A 15,000-nucleotide genomic window follows, 5' to 3' on the forward strand; every position below is an offset into this window, starting at 1 on the left:
AGGGTGAACATGTGGAACTCACTGCCCACACACGTTAAACAGGACAAACAGCCCTCTCTGTACAGAGGGTGAACATGTGGAACTCACTGCCCACACACGTTAAACAGGACAAACAGCCCTCTCTGTACAGAGGGTGAACATGTGGAACTCACTGCCCACACACGTTAAACAGGACAAACAGCCCTCTCTGTACAGAGGGTGAACATGTGGAACTCACTGCCCACACACGTTAAACAGGACAAACAGCCCTCTCTGTACAGAGGGTGAACATGTGGGACTCACTGCCCACACACGTTAAACAGGACAAACAGCCCTCTCTGTACAGAGGGTGAACATGTGGAACTCACTGCCCACACACGTTAAACAGGGAGCATTTTAAAACCAATATAAAGCAGTTACTGAAGAGTAACTAACTACCAATGTGCACATGAATGACTGTGTCCGGGGGTGTGTGGGGGTGATGATGACCTATATGATGTTTATATCCTTTGTGTATGATTGTTTGTGTTGCTCTATGGTTGATTGATTGATTGATTGATTGATTGATTGATTGATTGATTGATTGATTGATTGATTGATTGATTGGTTGATTGACCAATTTATATCCTTCTTTATGTTTATTGTATATTTTACTGTATTTTACTGTACTTTGCTTTTAACAGGTGCTTTTAATGACATCTAGGGACGGGCATTGCAAATTAGCCTATACGCTATAAATGCAATACATGTGATCAGACTTTAACAAATGTTATGTATATGTATTTGTCCCTATACAAATAAATAAATACAATTAAAGGAAATGAAATTATTCCTCAGTTTGTGTTTTGGAGAGTTGTCTTTTGGGAGATCCAAGGTTTCTGCAGCACACCAGCTGCAGGCTTTAGAACGAGAGACGAGTGACATTTTTAAATATCAAGTTCCATTCCAAAATGTGATATCCCCTCGGCTTGGGTCTATATTTGATAATGGTGATAATATCAAATATCACAATATAACATTTTTGTGGGACAGCATCGCAATATTACATTTTGGATATCGCCAAGCTGGATATCCGCCATTCAATAACAAGCGACACTTAAGGGCTTTGCAGTCCGACATCACTGATTATGATATTATCATCACTGATCTATAGCCGCAGCCTTAGGGCAATCAGACTTAGGGCAATTAATATGCATTAATTAAAAAATCCGGCTCCGTCAGGTCACCCGCACGGGTGCTCTTCACACCCCCTGAGAGTTTCAGCCCGATCGCACATAAAACGCTGTGGCCGGCACAAACATTTAAACAGAGGACAGACACACATTGCCCACAATGGCAATTTTATAGATATACTGTAGATGTCCATCACTCTATTTGCAATACAAGACAAATAGTTGTAACGTTACTCGTCCTCTTCTGTTTCCACATTACAACAGGGTGACAGACAGCAGTGGCTGATCTGCAGCAGTGCTGGTGTGGACTGAAGAAGGCAGATGGCAGCAGGTCGGGGGATGGTAGCCGTATCTCACTGGACAGGGGCTCCGTAGAGAGGGAGAGGAGAGGGCCCAGTGAGGTGGTGCTCGATGGGGAGAGGGAACGGAGAGGGCCCAGTGAGGTGGAGCTCTCCGGGGAGAGGGAGCGGAGAGGGGCCAGTGAGGCGGAGCTCCCCGGGGAGAGGGAGCGGAGAGGGGCCAGTGAGGTGGAGCTCCCCGGGGAGAGGGAGAGGAGAGGGGCCAGTGAGGTGGAGCTCCACGGGGAGAGGGAGAGGAGAGGGGCCAGTGAGGTGGAGCTCCCCGGGGAGAGGGAGAGGAGAGGGCCCAGTGAGGTGGAGCTCCCCGGGAAGAGGGAGCGGAGAGGGCCCAGTGAGGTGGAGCTCTCCGGGGAGAGGGAGTGGAGAGGGGCCAGTGAGGTGGAGCTCTCCGGGGAGAGGGAGCGGAGAGGAGCCAGTGAGGTGGAGCTCTCCGGGGAGAGGGAGAGGAGAGGGGCCAGTGAGGTGGAGCTCCGCGGGGAGAGGGAGCGGAGAGGGCCCAGTGAGGCGGAGCTCTCCGGGGAGAGGGAGCGGAGAGGGCCCAGTGAGGTGGAGCTCTCTGGGGAGAGGGAGCGGAGAGGGCCCAGTGAGGCGGAGCTCTCCGGGGAGAGGGAGAGGAGAGGGCCCAGTGAGGTGGAGCTCTCTGGGGAGAGGGAGCGGAGAGGGGCCAGTGAGGTGGAGCTCCCCAGGGAGAGGGAGCGGAAATACGTCGGTACTGCCCCGTACCAGTTCACATATAAACGAACGGTACCAAATTTCGGTACTTGAACGCAACTGAGTAATAGAAAGAGAGTGGGTAAACTAGAAATTCCGACGGAACCTTAAGGCAACACGGGAGAGCGCGTTACGTCAGTACGTCACTCTACCTGAAGATCCTGAAAGCAAAGCGGTCCAAAAATGTGGCTACACTTTACCAAGATAGACTCAGACAACACTGGACTTGCAACATTTGTGATGTGAATTGCAAAGCTGACTAGGGAAACACCTCAAACTTGAGGAAGCATGGTCAAACACAAGATATATTTAGCTAAATGCTGAAGACTGTAACGTCTTAGATAGGCTGAGGGTGAATGAAGCAGACACCGCACCGCAGCTAACGTTAGCAGCACCTCCTCAGCTGTAACGTTAGCTGAAGTCTTGGAGGACGATGATGACGCAACTTGAGAGAGGCATCGACTTCTACAACATCAGGTAACGTTATTTAATTTGCTAGCATTAGCTGGATAAGTTGTTTCACTGCCGTTGTGGTTGTTAGATAACAGGGCTTTTCACTGTCTTCTTGGCTGAGTTAGCTTTATAGCTTAGCGTTGTTAACGTTCTATAATAATTATCATCAGCTCGTATCACCGACCGCGAGACGTGTTATTTAACGTTGCACTCTTGCTTTCATTGCTAGCTCACCATGTGCCAGTGACAGCCGCACAGGAGGAGACACGATTCACCCTCTTCTCAGCGGTGGATATGGTTCAGGTAAATTATTATTTTGCATAATGACGAGTGATAATGGGTGTGTTATTCATAGTGTAGCCTAAGCTATGTTACTAAAAATAAATTGTCATTTCTATTAAGATGTGCATAGCACTGACACTTCTTTCTATTGATAACACAAATAATGCTTGATGAATCACGATGCCTTTTTTTATTTTCAGATACGACTCAATAAGCAGAAGAAACCTTCAGCACTTGGGGAGCTCTTTGAAGATGAAGACCAGGCCCTGCTGGAAGCTGTGTTGGACATCAAGTACTATTCCCCCCATTTCCCCAACCCCACTAAACTAACCTTGCTGGCTACAACTCTTGGTTTGGGAGGGGAGAGGTAGGGAGGTATTGTAGGGAGGAGTTTCATTTTGTCTGGTGCTAAATAAATAATGTGCTAAATAAAGAACAATGTTGAAATTGAGAAGTTTGGACTTTTTTTTTTTTTTTACAACTGTAATTTTTTTGTTATTAGGTACGGTACCGAATTCCAGGTACCGGTACCGTACCGGTATCGGTTCAAATGTGAACGGTACCCATCCCTAACCTCAAGGCACTCTCTTATCTGTAAATGCCTTTATTTTCATGGCATGGTCATATTCAACTTTCAAAACAAACCTTGATGCATCATGGGCTGTTCCTGAAGGCAGCTGGCAAGAAAATAGTGGGCGTGCACATGGCCACACACTGATGTTGTGATCGAAAACTGGAGCGGGACTGAACCGGCGATATGTTACTTTCGCTCCGGTACCGCTCTGGTCCCCGCTCACCGCTCAAGCCAAAATCCCCCCGCTCCACTCCCCGCTTTCTCCGCACTCTGCTCCGCTCCGCTCACCTGCTCTGGTTTGTTTTAAAGTCTAATATGACCATGCCATGAAAATAAAGGCATTTTGATTTTTAAAAAGAGAGTGTCTTGGAGATTTTTGTATTTTTCTGTCCACAGGTATCCCTATCAAAACAAATAATATTGAGTCGAGGAAGTGCTCCTTCCCAAACATTTGTTGTTGTTGCAGGAAGTTCCCCATAAGCCCCGGTGGCCTCATGTCATTCTGGCCAATACTCCACTTCTGTTATAACATTTCAGTCTGGAATATGGAATATCTTTCATCTTTACGACTAAAAGGCTAAAAGTAATCTCATGTGTAAGAAACGACTGTTCTACATTGAAGTAAAAATGTAAATAATTAACTTGTTTGTTTTGGATTTATTTAGCCTCAAGAGTGCATTTTTGTTCGTGTGACCCTTTGAGAATGAGCTTTGAGAATCCCGGGCCACTTACTGATACTTATGCTTAAATTAACCAACTCATATGCTGGTTTATTTCAAGAAAAACATTTTGGAAATTCTAATTGGCTCGTAACTTCTAGCAGCCATATTGGCAGGTGGTCAAAAAAAGTTAACTTCAAGCCCTGCAGGAAAAGCAGGTGGTGACATAGGAGTGAGTGAGAAAAGGATCAAATATTGGTGTTTAAGACTGAATAATGATATCACAACTGTTAATTTAAAATGAGTTATTCCTCTAAACCTGACTTCAAATGCCCCGAATTTTTTCGCGCCGGGGCCGTTCGGCCCTCAACCCTCAGCAAAATCTGGCCATCTGGTAGCGAGGACATTTTTTTGTGGTCCTCTCTATCATCAAAGTTCCTGGGTTACGGCATGACAATATTTGTTCGGCCCCTGGCAACAATCTGGGTTTCTCATGTGGCCCCCTATGAAAAATAATTGCCCACCCCTGATCTAGCCTCTTAAATTGGTTCTCAAAGTGAACCAGATTCATGCATTTTAGTTTAAAATGTACACATTTTTCTTACAGGGGGCATGGCCCCCCGAACCCCTCAAGAGGGTCCAAGCAAGGTCTACCCACCACAATCTCTCCAAATCCTGTGGGGAAGCATACAGTTATTAGTATTTTCTTTGTTCTTAAAAATATACATTGCCTGTTTGTGTTTTGCAATATGGATATTTTTTTATTTATAATTAAATTGAGCATTGGGCCTTTATAAGAATGTTTATTTGTATTATTTCAATTGTCACACTCATGGATACATATTTGAGGTTTGTTTATTAATTGGGAAAAGGACCACTTGAACAAACGCCGCGAACATGAGCCGGCTACTTTTTCAATCTGACAGGCTACTCAAAGGTTTGGGGAACTCTCTGAGTAAGACTACATAATCAATCAAAAGCTTCACACTACTGCAGTGATAGCTAAAGCTGAAAATTACGACAAGGCAAATACACGATCACCTCCAAATCATTCCTTTTTCAGCTAAAAGTATGTTTCTCTGTTTAGATTATTTTCTCCCATTTACATTTTGGACATTTTAACTGATGCTCTTACCCAGAACATCTTTCCATGAGTGCATCAGTAGAATAAGCTTAAAGCGTTCCTTTTGCGAGCACTCTAGTAAGTAGTGCAAGGCAACAGTGTTGATGGGAGCCTAGAGTGATTGCATGAGAGAAGTATAAATACGAGTGTGCTTTGCTCCCAGCAAGCACACTAATAAGAGCTAAGGAGACAGAATGGAGTGGGGCCAATTTGATGAGAGCAATTTAGAGAGGTATGTATGGCTCAATGAACGTCTCAAAGGGCAAACAGAAGAGTAAAGTTAAATGTTGTCTGCCTAGCGATGGTAGGAGAGGCTCTGGGATGTGATGACTAAGGCGTCTGCCTGCAGTGGAGAAGGTGTGCACTGTGCAGTGAAGTTCTCCTCCTAGGCTGCACTGATTACTGCAGTCCAACAGGTAAGGCAAACAATGAGAGTGCAGGCCCAGAAATCCCCCGGGTCAGCAAAAGTGGCAAGGAGCTATACTGTAGGTAAAATGGTGCACCTGAAATTGTCCCTACTTTAAGTCTGATTGTCTCCTTAGAGTGCAAGCTGTTCAGCCCCTTGTCAGACTGTCAGGAAGAGCACACGTTCTGTCACATTACACCTCACTCACCGGTGTGTAACAGACATGTGCTCTTGTTATTCACTGACGGCCAGAGTGACGGCCACTGAGGCCTTCTGTACTATAAAATGCATATATATTTTACAATACTATCTCCAATTTAACACCTTGATTGCCAGCGACGAGTGTACTCGTCAAACACAATCCAGCTGTTAACTGCCAGCGACGAGTGTACTCGTCAAAAAAAATCGATTTTTTTTTTTTGACGGTAGGTTGTGCATCTAAGCCTTTTACATCTCTTATATAGGTATTGGACGTGTACAACGTGTACAACCCATTCCACCGACCCACTAAGTGGCGACAAGGAAGGAGGAAGGCAAGCAAAAAGCAGTGTGACTGAAGCCATTATCATGAAGGTGGATTGGCGAAGGCGCTTTCATTTTCGCGCTGATTGCTGGCGGTGCGGGATTGCAGATTTGCATAGTGGATTGCGGGTGGGACACACTTTGAAACACGCAGCATAATATGACCAGAATCGCAAAAGCTTCATCAAAGCCCTCAACCAAAACTCCAAGACGCGAGCGAGTCCAACCAGACTTCCTCAAAGAGCGGCCGCACAGACAGGCACACACCCGCACAGCAGCAGCAAAGCAATGGTGACAAGCGGGGACTGCCCCCTAGTCCGACACCAAATTGGAAACAAATCCCATTCTAAAAGGCTTTTAGAATGGGATTTTCAACCCATTCTTTTTTGTTTCTTTTTCGCTATAATTTAGAGTAATTTAATTTCTATTCAGAAATTTATTTGAGAGGTCGAGAGTATGAGAAAGTGCATTTGCAAAGGTAGGAAAGTGCTTGTGACACCGCTGCAGCAAAAAAGAACGCCCACAGGAGGGAGGAGTTGAGCAGAGGGAAGTTTACTGCTGTTATGGAGGAAATTACTGTTCAAACTATTGTTTAGGTCTTACTGATGCCAAAAATGAATGGTTAAAGTGACTGTAATATCGAATTTCACAAAAAGCCGTTTATCTCTAAATATTTTTTCTGATGCTGAAACCATGCTGTATTCAAGTGCTAATGCTTACATAACTACTAACTCTACAAACTAACTCTTTTAGACAGAGAAAGCACACATTCTATTAGTTATTTTTAGATGATTGGTGTTCACGAGGTCGTAACAGAAGAGAAACCTCGGCTCTTGTAAAATGAGCCTAGAATCCTAAAAAAAAACCCTGGCAGAAGCTACCTACAGCAAGAAAAAAATGGCTGGCAGTCAATGTGTTAATGTGCCACGATTGTGATGTCACGATTGTCATGTATCAGTGATGTCATCAGTGATGTCACTTGAGCAATTGTGATGTCATCAGTGATGTCACTTGAGCAATTGTGATGTCATGTCATCAGTGATGTCACTCGAGCAATTGTGATGTCATCAGTGATGTAATAAATCCTTCTTCTGTGGTGTTTTATGGCAGTTGGCATCCTTTATGTTGCATTACCGGCTGGCTGAGGCTTTATAAGTGGTGGGAGTGTCAGTAGGGAGAAGAGCACAAGTGGTACATCATCTCCAGAGTAAGTGTTTATTGTTTATTTATTTTTGTTTATTGTTTATTTGCACAAAGAAAATGAATAACAACAGATAGTACAAGTATCTTAATAAGCTATTATTAAGCTATACCTATTCTATTAGCTAACTAGTAAGTGCTTATTAAGCTAGCCTACTTTGAATGGTAACAGACGACTGTCATTGGTAACAGACGATAAATGGCGGTCAACTTATCCATAACCTTCGGATATGGAGAACAATTAGCCTACCTGTCCACTCGTCTGCATGTTTGAGCTACAACTTGCACTGTGCCTTGCCAAAATCAAATTGCCTCCAATGCGAAACTCGTGAATGACATGACTACTGTATGAAGTTATGGTTTGCGATGGCTGTCTGAGGGAACAAGATGTGCATGAAAACTCACCCTTTTCCACTAACTGTAACATTAGAACATATTAGCCACACTTACATTTTATGTTTTGTTTTGTTATGTTACAGTATGTTTGGTAGGGCTTTTCCCTAGCCCCGCCTCTTTCCTGACCACTGGGATTTTTAGTATGTTAAATTGGAAGGTTTCATGAGCTGAATGTTAAGGTTCCTGATAGTTGTTCCTACTATGATGTCATACTGTAGATCACTGATGATGTCACAGACGGTGATGATGTCATAATTCATAAATGTCTTAAATCATGTCGTCTCTGATGGCCTTACTGATGATGTCACAACGCAGTGTGATGTCATAGTCGGGACCTATAAGGGTGTGCTCTGCAAGTCCTCTGTTGCAATTAGTTTAAGGTTGGGTCATTTTTTCTCATAGATTCCCTAGACTACAAGGCGAGATGGCTGTGTTGAGCAGAGCACGGTGGACCACGGTTTGTCAACTGTTTGTGTTCGCCATGGTGATGGTGATGCTCTACTACTTCCGCTTCTCCACTGAGGCTGCCGACACACAGCAGCTACAGACCTTGCCATCCAGCATTCCCCGCGCCCCTGCGCCCTGCAGCTGCCCTAAAGGCTCCAAGATCATCAGAGACCTTGTCCCTAAGGAGCAGCTTGATGAGCTGCAGCAACGCAGAGAAAAGGAGCTCCACAAAGACAAGGCCAGGACCAGAGCCCTGTACTACGAAACTAGTTTAACAGATCCGCGATAAGTCCCTTTGATCTGGTTTGACTGAACAGGATCAAAGCTATCTAGTTAACTGATACTACGACGCTGGTTTTCTACTGTGTAAGTGGACCTGGGATCTGCCTGTGCACGCGCACGTTTTTCACTCGTGCACAGGCGCGCGTCCACGCGAAAGAGGTGCGCCAGCCAATCACATTATGGACAGCTGAGTTGATCCACGCCCACACCCATTTCCACACCCATTTCCTCATTGAATGAAAAAGCGCAGCCACAGTGGGATCAGAGATTTTAGCGGATATTTAATGTAACCTATGGCAGAATGATAATCCGCGTTGGATATAGTTGGGGGAAGGACTGTCTAAAGCTGCCGCTTGTATTCACATCAGTCATGATTTATTTTGATCAGCGATTTCTGTCTCCTACAGCTTTGTGCGAGTGTAAATGTACATTAAATGTGTAATCTCAGTCTATAAATTTCCACAATCTGTAAGCCTATTTAGACCATAGATTTAGAAAGCATGCTCAATGAATAATGATCTCTATCACTCATTATGTGTGTGTGGTTGCACTGATCGAATAATTCATATATAGGCTATAATAATGATATCCTAATATAAAAGAGAAAACTGCTGGACTGAATTAAGACGATGCGGGCATACTTTTCATTGATAAAAACTAGCCTATTTTTGCTCATATATTGGCATACAGCCTACAGGACACAGTTCCAGCTGAAACATGCAAGAAGCCTGCATATTTAGTATTGGGGCTATCCCATATTTATCCCATCTATAGGCTTTTCTGGCATGTAGGAGAATATCACCCTCACTCCATTTGAGGCTCCGTTTAGCCTATGATATGCGCTGCGGTGATTAATAGTGATCATATTTCTCCACGCATAGTTGAGCTGTTAAGACATAAAGTGGTAAGTAGGCTTAATTTAATTATGTAGCCTACAGAGCCACAAATGTTTTTCTTGTTATATTCTCAGTTGACTGCAATCTATTTTTCATATGGCGATCTTATATGAACGGTGAGTGACTCCAGAGAGCCGATTATATGGGTCTGTCATGGATTTTGATCTTATCCTCTGAAGCTAACCTGGTCGCGACCAGGTTAGCTTTGCAGCGTCAGTTGCCATGGTGATTGAAAGTTAACTTGCTTTGTAGTACGGCTAAACCAGGTTTAAACTCAAACTTACTCGGATAAGGCATTAAACTAGCTTCGTAGTACAGGCTACTGGTCTGTACTATCCAGTCTGCTGTTTGCTCCGTCTAAAGCCCAATTTATGCTTCGTCTGCCGACACTTTTGAAATGGTCGCAGACAGAAATGAGGACTTGAGTCGACACTTTCAAGTGTCTGCGAGCAGTGTCTGCTACCTGGTGAAATGTCTAGTGTCGCTGACTACGTCACATAATGTCGCGCAAGTCTGATTGGCTATATAGACGGGCACGCGCGACTTCCTTGTTTTAGTTTTCGCTGAAATGAAATTAATGAGCGTGTCCCCGGTATTTTTATCAGCCTGTCCTTGATGTATGACTTCGTGAAAATCACAAAGAACACCGTGACCAACTTCCCAGAGAGAGAGGAGGTGATTGTGTGGTTGTGTGTCGTTATATGCGGCTGCAGTTACATCTTGCCTCCGACGTGGGTTCACTGACAGCATTCCCTCTCTTGGCTGTCTGCACTAGTTCTCTGTCTCTAGCGTCACGTGACCGTTGCGCCGTGGAGAGAAGCATAAATGCAGCAACATGAGCGACACTTTATTTTTCGTCTGCGACCATGTGCTGAGCGACACTTTATAATAAGTATAAATTAAGCTTAACACTCCACTGCAGTATCCCATCCAGGGTTTCAGAGTGCGACCTTTGACCCGCACTCTTATACCAGGGTTAGCGCTGAACACAGGACAGAGAAGCAGCTATAAGGTGTCGCTGAGTGTATCCAGAGGCGTCTTGGCCACTGAGAGTCCAGGCGAATGGGGAGAGGTCAAAGGTGATGGTGAGAGTGTGCTGACCGTGGAGTCCAGCAGCCTGGCTGTGCTCAATGACCTGCTGGCTAAAGTCTCCTACACCAGCACTGTCTACCATATACACACTGGAGACCTCGCACACTTCCTGTTTGAGAACCATGAGGTTGTCTTCCCCATCGTCATCCAGCAGCCTCGCCTGCCCGTCCTCTATGACATGGGCACAGACATCAGCTCTCAGGTCACCATCGTCACCAAGACCTTCCTGCGCTACCCAGAGCTCAACGTGATGCTGAGCAGCATACGCAGTTTCTATGACAACATCAACGTCATCATCGCCGACGACAGCTTCGATCCACAGAAAGTCCCCGGAGAACACATCCAACACTACATCATGCCCCCAGCACAGGGCTGGTTCGCTGGCAGGAACCTGGCTGTCTCCCAGGTAACCACCAAGTACTTCCTGTGGGTGGATGACGACCACCTGTTTACAGAGCAAACACAGATTGAGAAGCTGGTGGAGGTGATGGAGGCGGAGCCTGACCTCAACGTGGTTGGGGGGTCAGTAACTGGGGACCAGTTTTTATTCTCTCTCTTCTATGAGGAAGGCAATGAGAAAGATGGTGGCTGCCTGAACAGGAAGTCCAATGTGATGTTCCACCCACTTCGTGATTTCCCACAATGCTCTTTGGTCAGTGGGGTACACAACTTCTTCCTGGCTCGTACGGACGCCGCGCGGAGCGTGGGCTTCGACCCCAAGCTGTCAAGAGTGGCACATTCAGAGTTCTTCATGGATGGGCTGGGCTCCTTGATGGTCGCCAGCTGTAGCCACGTGTCCATCGGCCACCAGCGCCATGGAAACAACGCCCGCTACAATACCTTCAGATACCCAGCAGGGCGGGGTGACGTGGAGCACAAACTGAAGCTGCACTTCTACAAAAACTATCTGAAATGTGTCAACTTTGGATAGGAATCAACCAGAACAACAGAGAGAAAGCCATTTCAGTCGAGGTCAATTATTATTACATTTTGTTTTGTCAAACTTCTACTTTGATCAAAATAGAATGTGACGATAATGATACCAGCACTGAATAATAAATTAAGTTCAAGACAAAATCATTATCTGCACTGGTCTCTGCACTGCAGCTCTTCTGCCACTAGTGAGCACAAGGTTACAGAGACGAGGTTATGACACATGATAATGATCAAGGGAGTTCCCCAAGCCCCGGCAGCCGGCTATTTCTCCGCTTACTGGCCACTTTATACACTGTAAAAAAAAAAGAATTGTTTTGTTTACAGTGCACCTGAACGCAACATACAAGATACCCACTTAATAAGTGTCCAAATGTTCATGTCATTCTGGCCAATACTGGAATATGGAATATCTTTCAATAATCTTTATGACTAAAAGGCTAAAAGTAATCTCATGTGTAAGAAATGACTCTTCTACAATTAAGTAAAACTGTAAATAATTAACTTGTTGGTTTTGGATTTATTTAGCTTCAAGAGTGCATTTTTGTTCTTGTGTGACCCTCAACACAAGCTTTGAGAATCCCGGGCCACTTACTGATATTTATGCTTAAATTAACCCACTCATATTCTGGTCTATTTCTAGAAAAACATTTTGGCTAGTGGAAATTCTAATTGGCTGGTAACTTCTAGCAGCCATATTAGCAGGTGGTCAAAAAAGTTAATTTCAAGCCCTGCAGGGAGAGCAAGTGGTGACATAGGAGTGAGTGAGAAAAGGATCAAATATTGGTGTTTAAGACTGAATAATGACATCACAACTGTTAATTTAAAATTAGTTATTCCTCTAAACCTGACTTCAAATGCCCAACATTTTAAAAATCTGGCCCTCTGGTGCGAGGACATTTTTTTGTGGTCCTCTCTATCATCAAAGATTTTTTTAAACATTTTAAAGTAAAATGCATGAATTTGGTGTACTTTGAGAAAGCTTAAGAGCAAAATTAAAAGGCTAGATCTATGAAGAACATGTCATCATTACTGTGCTGTGGGTTTACAATGACAAACTAAATTTCTCCCTATAGGTCAGGGATACTCAACTTGCTTTGCCACTTTGTGAAATGCCAGACCAGAAGCTGCCAAAACTCAACTCAGTGGAGTGGGCGGAGTCAAAGGCCTGGACCCAGGACAAGTACAAAACAAGTGGAGATGACACTGAGCAGGAAGAATATGTTCCCTCTCTCAGGAGCACAGCACACAGTGCGATGCTGGATACACAGCAAACAGTACTGTATGTGTTTCTACCTAGAGAGTAGAGATACAGCTGATAGCAAATCCACCTAACTTCACTTTACCCGACCTTTACTCTCGCTTGCCAGACTCTCTCCGTTTCACGCTGTACCAGTGCAGGAGAGAGTCTGGCTCCTCTTATGGCTCATTTCCACCACATTTTACAGCCCTGCACAGCTCGTCACCACTCGGCTCTATTTGTTTCGACCCGATGGATGTTTTGTTTCCACCGCTGCTCGATCTGCCCCCGCCCACAACTGGTCGTCATAGCGACCGCATATCTGTCCTCCGCCCATAGCCGAAGTAGGCTATAACATATAACGTTAAAATTAAATCCATACACAGAACTTTTAAACTGTTGAAATACTGGTGCCTCTAAATGACCTACAGTGTACATGGGCAAATGTGACAATCGGCCAGGAGAATGGATATCACTTTGTTGTTAGTCAAACTCACATGCATGCGCTGCGCGAGGGACGGGGGTTGCGCTACAGAGTGAAGCCTGTACCCCGGCGGCCTCTCACCAGGCAAGACCGCGGCTTCACCAAAGCCCCGCCTGCGGCCTAGCGGAGCCGACGCTGCACTCAACTACAAGGGCTTCCTGAGCAGCGGACTTTTTCTCTCTCAAAATAATATAAACCCACCGCCATGTTAAAGCTGAGTAAGGAGATCGATTTTATTTCACCAGAGGCGAAGGCAGCAACACAAAAGACTGATGGAAATAACATAACAGAAGAGAAGGTAAGCCCCAATAAACTGGTATGCAGCATTGCATTGACAGTCATTAGATAGAGTAAACACGATTCTGCCTGACCAATCAGTCGTCTACAATGTTTTCACGTCACCGTATGAACCCGGGTTCACAGGGCTAGAACCTCAACAGAGCAGGGACCAAAAGCAGCACGACTCAACCTGGGCTGTCCACGTTTTTGATCGGTGGAATGAGACAAAAAAGCGAGACGAGCTGGGCGGGGCCGCGTTGATACCAGCGGTGGAAATGGGCCATTACTCTCACTCTGGTCTAATGGGGAGGGGGGGGGGGGGAGGCTCTGTTATCTTCACAACCATCCACCGAAAGTACCAAGCAGGCCTGCTTTATTGCACAATCCAAATATTTGACAGAACTTTGCCATTTTCAGCGTGTAGGTTGCTAGCTTGCTAACAAAATGAGAACGCCGCTACAGACTGTGTTTTAGATGAATGATGATCTTCCAATTCCGATATTGTTTAGGAAAGGAACTCTATAGTCAGGCGAAGCAATAGTGGAGTAAGGGAAGAACTGTTCTGACTGGATGTAAAGTATCAAAATGATCCAAATCAAAACGTTGAGACAAAGTTACTCACTAGTAAAGCTGCGTTCACACCGACCGATTAAAGTTTTTCGCTGGCATCGAGTTGACATACAAAGTCAATGCAAACGAGCGATTGAGCGTATATTCGCCCGGGAGAAAAATCGCTAGGCGTCCGAGCGATAGGGAGAAAATTCGCTCGTCGCCCGAGATGAAATATCCCAACTCGAGCGAAATGACGCTGGCATCAGTCGCTCGCTCTTCAACGCTGATTGACTGCCGTGTGAGAGTGAGTCAAGGATCACACTGGCTTGGAACAAACCGCTGGTTTATTGTGTGGCAACAAACCGCATTGACAGCTGATTGACAGGCTGACAGCTGACATGAAGTGAAGTCTGTACTACCGGTATAGAGCTCGCGTTAGGAGCACGCTGATAGGCTTAGCTTGTAAACGACTACGGTGGCTCGTAGTGGACAAATATCACGACATTGCGTAACGTTATAGCCCCCAGATGTCCGTCAATTATTGTGCCTGTTGACGAGCGATTTAAACAGAGCGACAGAGCGATTCCAAAGGGTTGAATCGAGCGACAGAGAGAAAAATAAATATCTCGGTGTGAACACAGCTTTAGTAAAGCATATTCATAGCTTTCAATTCAAGAGAGGGAGCGAGAGAGGAGGAGGGAAAGCTCTTCTCTTGGTGCTTGGTTGGAGAGAGGGCAGTGTGGTTGTTCTCTCTCCGTGGTGCTGAAGTGACTGCTGTGTTTGTCATCTCAAACGTATGAACGCTCGGGAAACAGGAGAAGGTGGACATGAAGAGTGGGTGACATAAATCTATATGGTCTAAATGCATGTGTCTTAGTAAGGAGAAGGGAGTGATTTGTGTTATCATGGTTATAATGACAACACATCGAGAGGCATAAAGATTAAGACCGATGGACGGA

The 15,000-nt window shown here is 45.1% G+C and overlaps 1 protein-coding gene and 1 pseudogene across 2 annotated transcripts in view; one reads left to right on the forward strand and one right to left on the reverse strand.

Annotated features, from left to right (window-relative positions):
- Positions 1–15,000, reverse strand: part of grin3a (glutamate receptor, ionotropic, N-methyl-D-aspartate 3A) — a gene marked incomplete at both ends in the record, with an annotated part of 132,976 nt that overhangs the window by 108,668 nt on the left and 9,308 nt on the right. The gene's annotated exons all lie outside the window — the stretch shown is intronic.
- On the forward strand, positions 8,261–11,484 carry LOC310778710 (beta-1,4 N-acetylgalactosaminyltransferase 2 pseudogene; annotated as a pseudogene). The gene is made up of 2 exons: positions 8,261–8,521; positions 10,366–11,484. The product of its transcript is annotated as a beta-1,4 N-acetylgalactosaminyltransferase 2 pseudogene (transcript).

This window comes from Poromitra crassiceps, assembly GCF_964638095.1.
Source record: "Poromitra crassiceps genome assembly, chromosome: 6".
In the NCBI taxonomy this organism is placed as follows: Eukaryota; Metazoa; Chordata; class Actinopteri; order Beryciformes; family Melamphaidae; genus Poromitra; species Poromitra crassiceps.